Genomic DNA, 9733 nt, shown 5'->3' on the forward strand with positions numbered 1-9733 from the left:
TAAATGATAACTATCCAGAAAGAAAGGAAGAAAGGAAGGAAGGAAGGAAGGAAGGAAGAAAGAGAGAAAGAAAGAAAGAAAGAAAGAAAGAAAGAAAGAAAGAAAGAAAGAAAGAGAAAGTTTACAAGTAATGGCTTGAATTTTGGCTTTTCTTTAGCAAAGTTAATATGCTATGAACAATAATTCTTAGCTTTTAAGCTTCCAGGACTAAGTTGTATTAGTAAAATGTAAGTGCAAGTGGAGACTGAGAAGACTTTAGGGACCCCTGCTATAGTTGCCACATTTTGGTACTTGCACTCTGCCACAGCAAGATGGCTTACTGGGGTCTTATAAAATGAAAATCACCCATACTGTGACTACTTGCCTAAGGATACCTCATTATTGACACTTCCAGGGTAAACTCTGAAGAGTGAACAGATTTAAAAAGTGAAAAGGGCAACAATATTATCTTTTATCTTGGGACAATTTCGTGTATGTCTTAGGTAGGTTTTGTGTTGCTGAAACACCAAGAGCAAAATCAACTTGGAGAGGAAAAGGTTTATTTCATTTTATTGCTTGTATTCATCATCCAGGAAAGTTAAGGCAGGAACCTGCAGGCAGGAACTGATGCAGGCACCATGAAGGAATGCTGCTTACTACCTTGCTCTCCATGGCTTGCTCATTCTGCTTTTTTGTAGCACCCACGACCACCAGCCCAGGACTGACATACATGTCCCATTTAGAGTTGGGTACGCCAGAGTATCAGCTATCATTTGCTGCATAAGGAAACTTCTCTGATGAGAAGTGAGAGCTGCCCTAGTCTGTGGGTGAAGGGATAACTATTTAGAAGGTGATTCGATATAATTTTCCTTTAGAAAAACAGTAGTAATAGAGCCCATGATTTCCATAACCACGGGATTTTAACCAGGTTTACAGTGCTGGATATAATTTCCCTCCTCTAGAACAGCCCTTAAGTCCAATTAGAAAGCTGTAGGGCTTGGGGATCATTGAAGAGGAGGAGGAAAGATTGTAAGAGTCAAAGGAACAGGAATTTGCTGTGAGACTGTGTCTACTAAACTGACATTACTGCCTAAACATCAATGGCACAAGCATAATAACACCAACAGACATGCTAACACGGGCATGGGTGTAGTTTGTGAGTGCACACGGCCCCCACCCCGTACCATGAACTACAGGCAGCTAAGGAGGGAAAACTGAGAGCGGGAGACAATGTCCTCATGGGTGGAACACACTGACTGGTTATCCAACACCATGGTCAGCCCTGAAAGAATATACGTGTGTGTGTGTGTGTGTGTGTGTGTGTGTGTAATATGTACATATTGAGTAGATTATAAGTATGTATTATGTCAATATAATTATACATATGTATGTAACAACAATTAAGGAGAAAAGATGCCATGAATTTGAAAGAGCAATGGGGGGTTTATATGGAAGGGTTTCAAGGAAGAAAATGATATACTACAATTTTAAATTTTGTTAGTTTTAATTAAAAGTAAACCTGTTGGCTACAATCCATAACATTCATGCCACTGCTTGGGGTTCGCTCTGAGTAAGACAGTTGATAAGTATTTTATCACCGCAGCCTGCAAAGCATCTTCTGACACGGGAAGAACTACCCATCAGAGAAGAATCTTCCAGATCAATGCCAGCTTGATTTCTCCATGTCCTGTGATCAAAGTGTGTGGTATATGGAGCAATGGGTCTTAACATGAAGCTAGTGATTAGCAAGTAAGAGCAACAGCAGCATCATGTATTGTTTAGGGGGTTTCCAGGATCTCCTCAAGGAACAGCTACACAGGCAGCCTCTCATACCTGAAACTATGGTTTTGAAAACCTATGGCTTCTGGGAGGACATTTATCCCTCCCAGAATAAGATGACTCCAATTAAGCTTTTAAAAAATAAGTCTATTTTAGAGTGTTTATGAAATTGTAGATATCCATGTTTCTCAAAGCCTGCATTATACTTATCCTAAGCCCATTTTTACCTGACTCTGTCATCTTCTTCACCACCTAAACCTCCCCTGTTAGAATTAGAGAAAGTTATAGACTCTCAGGACCACAGTCTGCTTTACAGACAGATACATCATCAGCGGTGTACTTTGTCCAGAATGCTTATCACAGACTCTGAAGGTTAAAGAAAAAGAAACCAGTGGTGAGGTGTACTTCACAGACTAGAGCCTCATGCTTAGCCTGCAGACATTTCCAAGAAAAGTGATACTGTGAAGTTACTGAAGTGTGCTAACTACAAGACGGCAACACACACACACACACACACACACACACCACAAGAAAATCATGCCTTTTTGAAATAGCTTTCCTCAGGGTTGGGAGGGTAACCTTGGTGGTACTCACCTTCAAGTGAGCCTCTTCTGTGTGAGTTCAAGGCCAGTCTGGTCTACATAGTGATCCTAGCCAGCTGGCACTGCATAGTGAGAACTTGTCTCAAAAAGCAATAATAATAACCTTCCTTGAGGGCTAAAGAAACGGTGCCCAGTGGTTAAGAGCACACACTGCTCTTGCAGAGGACCCAAGTTCAGTTCCCAGCACCTGTGTTGGGCAGTTCATAAGAGCCTATAACTGTAGCTTCGGGGGATCAGACATCCTACGCTGACCTCCGTGGGCATCTGCACTCGTGTGCACACACCAACAGAGACACATAGTTTAAAAAATAAAAAAAAACTTTCCAAAGACCCATCCGGCAAAGGAAACTGAACTTGATGAAGGGCTAGCCTTACATATTAAGGATGTTGAGCATACAAACCTACCGATGTATCTGTTAATTAGCCAAACGAGACTGCTTACAACTGCAAGCATTCTTTAGAATTGAATACTACTCATATAACACAATTTGTTCAATACTAAGCATTACTTTCAAATGTGATCAGAATTATATTGCATTTTACTGAGATCCTAGTGACTGATATTCATATGACAAGGCAAGATGAGTAAGCTTATAGGATATATTCCTTTTACACAAATGACCATTGTAGTAAATATTTATCCTCCCTTCTATTTGCATTGGTTGACTCTAAGTAATCTTTACCTATAATACATGAAGTTATATGAATAGTAAAAAGTTATCAATATGCAACAGACATGTATATAGACCAAAATAGCAAAACAGAAACTTTTATCCAAATAAATATCCACTAACTTCTGAAAAAAGTTGAAAAAGACTACTGTAGAAAGATTATCAGTGGCCTGCTGCCTGGATCAGACACCCACCTGGTCTGCTTCTGTGTGGACATTTTATCCTAGAGGAGCCACTGAACTCAGAGCAGCGGGCACCCATATCCTGATACATCCTAGAGGAGACACTGTACCCAGAGCAGCAGACACCTAGCTGGTCTGCTACCGTGGAGACACCATATCCTGAGACATCCTAGAAGTACCACGGTACTCAGAGCAGCTGGAGCTCAGGATTAAAAGATCACAGACATTTGGACCCTGAGGAGTTCAGACACAAGCAAGACAATTGGAAAGGCAGGCTCCAGTCAGAGACAGTGAGTGCAGGTAGCACTAGAGTTAACCAGATGGCGAAAGGCAAGTGCAAGAACGTAAGCAACAGAATCCAAAGTTACATGGCATCATCAGAACCCAGTTCTCCCTTCATAGCAAGCCCTGAACACCCCATCACACTGGGAAAGCAGGATTCAGAATTAAAATCACTTCTCATGATGATGATAGAGGACTTTTAAAAAGACTAAATAACACTCTCAAAGAGTTTAAGGAGAACACAGGTAGACAGGTAGAATCCCTTAAAGAGGAAACACAAAAATCTCTTAAAGAACTGCAAGAAAACACAACCAAACAGGTGAAGGAATTAAACAAAACCATCCAGCATCTAAAAATGGAAGTAAAAACAATAAAGAAATCACAAAGGGAGACTACCCTGGAGATAGAAAACCTAGGAAAGAGATCAGGAGTCATAGACACAAGTATCACCAACAGAATACAAGAGATAGAAGAGAGAATCTCATGTGCAGAAGATACCATGGAAAACATTAACACAACTGTCAAAGAAAATGCAAAATACAAAAAGCTCCTAACCCAAAACATCCAGGAAATCTAGGACACAACGAGAAGGCCAAACCTAAGGATAATAGGTATAGATGAGGGTGAAGACTCCCAACTTAAAGGGCCAGTAAATATCTTCAACAAAATTATAGAGGAAAACTTTCCTAACCTACAGAAAGAGATGTCCATAAATATACAAGAAGCCTACAGAACTCCAAATAGTCTAGACCAGAAAAGAAATATCTCCCGCCACATAATAATTAAGACATCAAATGTACAAAACAAATAAAAAATACTAAAAGCAGTGAGGGAAAAAGATAAAGTAACATATAAAGGCAGATCTATAAGAATTACACCAGACTTCTCACCAGAGACTATAAAAGCCAGAAGATCCTGGACCGATATCATACAGACCATAAGAGAACACAAATGCCAGCCCAGACTACTATACCCAGCAAAACTCTCAATCAATATTGATGGAGAAACCAAGATATTCCATGACAAAACCAAATTTACACAATATCTTACCACAAATCCAGCACTTCAAAGGATAATTGGTGGAAAACTCCGACACAAGGAGTGAAACTACAACCTAGAAAAAGCAAGAAAGTAATCTTCCACCAACCCCAAAAGAAGATAGCTACACAAACATAATTCCACCTCCAATAACAAAAATAACAGGAAGCAATATTCATTTTTCCTTAATATCTCTTAATATCAACGGACTCAATTCTCCAATAAAAAGACATAGACTATCAGACTGGATACATAAACATGACTCAGCATTTTGCTGCATACAGGAAATGCACATCTGTGAAAAAGACAGCCACTACCTCAGAGTAAAAGAATGGAAAACAATCTTCTAAGCAAATGGTCCCAAGAAACAAGCTGGAGTAGTAATTCTAATATCAAATAAAATCTATTTTCAACCAAAAGTAATCAAAAAAGATAAGGAAGGACACTTCATATTCATTAAAGGAAAAATGTACCAAGATGAACTCTCAATTCTGAACATCTATGCCCCAAATGCAAGGGCACCCACATACATAAAAGAAACTTTACTAAAGCTCAAAGCATACATTACACCTCACACAATAATAGTGGGAGATTTCAACACCCCATTTTCAGCAATGGACAGGTCATGGAAACAAAAACTAAACTGAGACACAATGAAACTAACAGAAGTTATGAACCAATTAGACTTAACTGATATCTATAGAACATTTCATCCTAAAACAAAAAACTATACCTTTTTCTCAGCACCTCATGGTACCTTCTCTAGAATAGACCATATAATTGGTCACAAAACAGGCCTCAACAGATACAAAAAGATTGAAATAATCCCTTGTACCCTATCAGACCACCATGGACTAAGGCTGGTCTTTAATAATGATAAAAAAAAATGGAAAGCTCACATACACGTGGAAACTGAACAATGCTCTACTCAATGATGACTTGGTCAAGGAAGAAATAAAGAAAGAAATTAAAGACTTTTTAGAATTTGATGAAAATGAGGACACATCATACCAAAACTTGTGGGATTCCATGAAAGCAGTACTAAGAGGAAAACTCATAGCTCTAAGTGCCTACAAAAAGAAACTGGAAAAAGCATACACTAACAACTTGACAGCACACCTGAAAGTGTTAGAACAAAAAGAAGCTAATATACCCAAGAGGAGTAGATGGCAGGAAATAATCAAACTCAGGGCTGAAATCAACCAAGTAGAAACAGAAAAAACTATACAAAATATCAACAAAACCAGGAGCTGGTTCTTTGAGAAAATCAACAAGATAGATAAGCCCTTAGCCAGACTAACCAAAAGGCACAGAGACAGTATTCAAATTAATAAAATCAGGACTGAAAAGCAAGACATAACAACAGAAACTGAGGAAATTTAAAAAATCATCAGATCCTACCACAAAGGCCTATACTCAACAAAATTGGAAAATCTGGATGAAATGGACAATTTTATAGACAGATACCAAGTATCAAAATTAAATCAGGAGTAGATAAACCATCTAAATAGTTGCATGACCCCTAAAGAAATAGAAGCAATCATGAAAAGTCTCCCCAACAAAAAAAAAAAAAAAAAAAAAAAAAAATCCGGGACCAGATGGTTTTAGTGCAGAATTTTATCAGACCTTCCAGGAAGACCTAATACCAATTCTCTTCAAACTATTCCACAGAATAGAAACAGAAGGAACACTACCCAATTCGTTCTATGAAGCTACAAGTATGCTCATACCCAAACCTCACAAAGACCCAACAAAGAAAGAGAACTACAGACCAGTCTCTCTTACAAATATTGATGCAAAAATACTCAATAAAATTCTCGCAAACCAAATCCAAGAACACATCAAAACAACCATCCATCATGATCAAGTAGGCTTTATCCCAGGAATGCAGGGATTGTTCAATATTCGAAAATCCATCAATGTAATCCACTATATAAATAAACTCAAAGAAAAAAAACCACATGATCATCTCACTAGATGCTGAGAAAGCATTTGACAAAATTCAACATCCTTTCATGTTAAAAGTCTTGGAAAGATCAGGAATTCAAGGCCCATACCTAAACATAGTAAAAGCAATATACAGCAAGCCAGTAGCCAACATCAAACTAAATGGAGAGAAACTTGAAGCAATCCCACTAAGATCAGGGACTAGACAAGGCTGCCCACTCTCACCCTACCTATTCAATATAGTATTGGAAGTCCTAGCCAGAGAAATTAGACAACAAAAGGAGGTCAAAGGGATACAAATAGGAAAGGAAGAAGTCAAAATTTCACTATTTGCAGATGATATGATAGTATACTTAATCGACCCTAAAACTGCCACCAGAGAATTCCTAAACCTGATAAACAACTTCAGCAAAGTGGCTGGATATAAAATCAACTCAAACAGATCAGTAGCCTTCCTCTATTCAAAGGATAAACAGGCTAAGAAAGAAATTAGGGAAATGACACCCTTCACAATAGTCACAAATAATATAAAATACCTTGGTGTGAATCTAACCAAGCAAGTGAAAGATCTGTATGACAAGAATTTCAAGTCTCTGAAGAAAGAAATTGAAGAAGATCTCAGAAGATGGAAAGATCTCCCATGCTCCTGGATTGGCAGGATTAATTTAGTAAAAATGGCCATCTTGCTAAAAGCAATCTACAGATTCAATGCAATCCCCATCAAAATTCCAAATCAATTTTTCATAGAGATAGAAAGAGCAATTTGCAAATTCATCTGGAATAACAAAAAAAAACCCAGGATAGGGAGAACTATTCTCAACAATAAAAGAAATTCTGGGGGAATCACCATCCCTGACCTCAAACTGTACTACAGAGCAATAGTGATTAAAAAACAAACAAACAAACAAACAAACAAATAAAAAACAAAACAAAAAACCAAAAAAACCCCAAAACCCTGCATGGTATTGGTACGGAGACAGACAGAAAGATCAATGGAAAAGAATTGAAGATCCAGAAATGAGCCCACACACCTATGATCACTTGATCTTTGACAAAGGAGCTAAAACCATCCAGTGGAAAAAGGACAGCATTTTCAGCAAGTGGTGCTGGTTCAACTGGAGGTCAACATGTAGAAGGATGCAAATTAATCCATTCTTATCCCCTTGTACAAAGCTCAAGTCCAAGTGGATAAAGGACCTTCACATAAAACCAGATACACTGAAACTAATAAAAGAGAAAGCAGGGAAGACCCTCGAATACCTAGGCACAGGGGAAAAGTTCCTGAACAGAACACCAGTGGCTTATGCTCTAAGATCAAGAATTGACAAATGGGACCTCATAAAATTGCAAAGCTTCTGTAAGGCAAAAGACATTGTCAATAAGACAATACGGCAACCAACAGATTGGGAAAAGATCTTTACCAATCTTAGCCGGTTGGTGGTGGCGCACGCCTTTAATCCCAGCACTTGAGAGGCAGAGGCAGGCGGATTTCTGAGTTCAAGGCCAGCCTGGTCTACAGAGTGAGTGCCAGGACAGCCAGGGCTACACAGAGAAACCCTGTCTCAAAAAAAAAAAAAACTTTACCAATCCTACATCCGATAGAGGGCTAATATCCAATATATACAAAGAACTCAAGAAATTATACTCCAGATAACCAAACAACCCTATTAAAAATGGGGTACAGAGCTAAACAAAGAATTCTCAACTGAGGAAACTTGAATGGCCGAGAAGCACCTTTAGAAATGCTCAACATCCTTAGTCATCAGGAAAATGCAAATCAAAACAACCCTGAGATCCCACCTCACACCAGTCAGAATGGCTAAGATCAAAAACTCAAGTGATAGTAGATGCTGGTGAGGATGTGGAGAAAGAGGAACACTCCTCCATTTTTGGTGGGATTGCAAGCTGGTACAACCACTCTGGAAATCAGTCTGGCAGTTCCTCAGAAAATTGGACATAGCATTGCCTGAGGATCCAGCTATATCACTCCGAGGCATATACCCAGAAGATGCTCCAACATATAACAAGGACATATGCTCCACTATGTTCATGGCAGCCTTATTTATAATAGCCAGAAGCTGGAAAGAACCCAGATGTCCTTCAACAGAGGAATGGATACAAAAAATGTGGTACATTTACACAATGGTGTATTACTCAGCTATTAAAAATAATGAATTTGAGAAATTCTTAGGTAAATAGATGGAACTAGAAATTATCATCCTGAGTGAGTTAACCCAATCACAAAAGAACACACATGGTATTTACTCACTGATAAGCGGATGTTAGCTCAAAAGCTTAGAATAGCCGAGACTTAACTCACAGACCACATGAAGCTCATGAAGAAGGAAGACCAAGTGTGGATGACTTGGTCCTACTTAGAAGGAGTAACAAAAATACTCAAGGGAGCAAATATGGAAACAAAGTGTGGGACAGAAACTGAAGGAGGGGCTGTCTGGAGATCATTACACCTGGGTATCCATCCCATGTACAGTCACCAAAGGTAGACACTGATGTGGATGTCAGGAAGTGCATGCTGACAAGAGCCTGATATAGCTGTCTCCTTAGAGGTCTGCCAGAGTCTGACATATTCAGAGGCCAATGCTCACAGCTAACCACTGATCTGATCAAGGGGTCCCCAATGGAGAAGTTAGAAGACTGAAGGAGCAGAAAGGGTTTGTGGCCCCATGAGGAGAGCAACAATACCAACCAGAGTTCCCCAGAGTCTAAACCACCAGCCTGGGAGCACATAGGGAGAGACCCATGACTCCATCTGTACATGAAGGGGAGGATGGCCTTGTTGGGCATAGGTGGGAGAGGAGATTCTTGATCCCATGAAGGATGAACACCGAGAGGGGGGAAATTCGAGGGTGGGGAGGTGGGAGTGGAGGGGTAGGTGGGAGCACATCCTCATAGAAGCATGAGGAGGGGGGATGAGATAGGAGGTTCCTGGGTGGTGGCGGTAATGAGGGTAAGGGGATAAAAACTGAAATGTAAATATAATATCCAATAAAAATAAATTTTAAAAAAGAAAGATTATCAGCAATTAATGTTGTTAGGTTTTTAATAACTACAAAAGGAATATAAATATAATACTATGTGTGCATAGCTCTCATTATACATTTGTCAATTAATAGAACTTATTTATTAAAAGGTGGGTTTTTATAAATAACGAAAATTATACTTTCTGCTGTAAAAGACAATCAGCTGACTCTCTGCTCCTCCCTGTTCCAGAGACAGCCACATCTTCTTGTGC

The sequence above is a fragment of the Arvicanthis niloticus genome, chromosome 23, assembly GCF_011762505.2.
Source record: "Arvicanthis niloticus isolate mArvNil1 chromosome 23, mArvNil1.pat.X, whole genome shotgun sequence".
Taxonomy (NCBI): Eukaryota; Metazoa; Chordata; class Mammalia; order Rodentia; family Muridae; genus Arvicanthis; species Arvicanthis niloticus.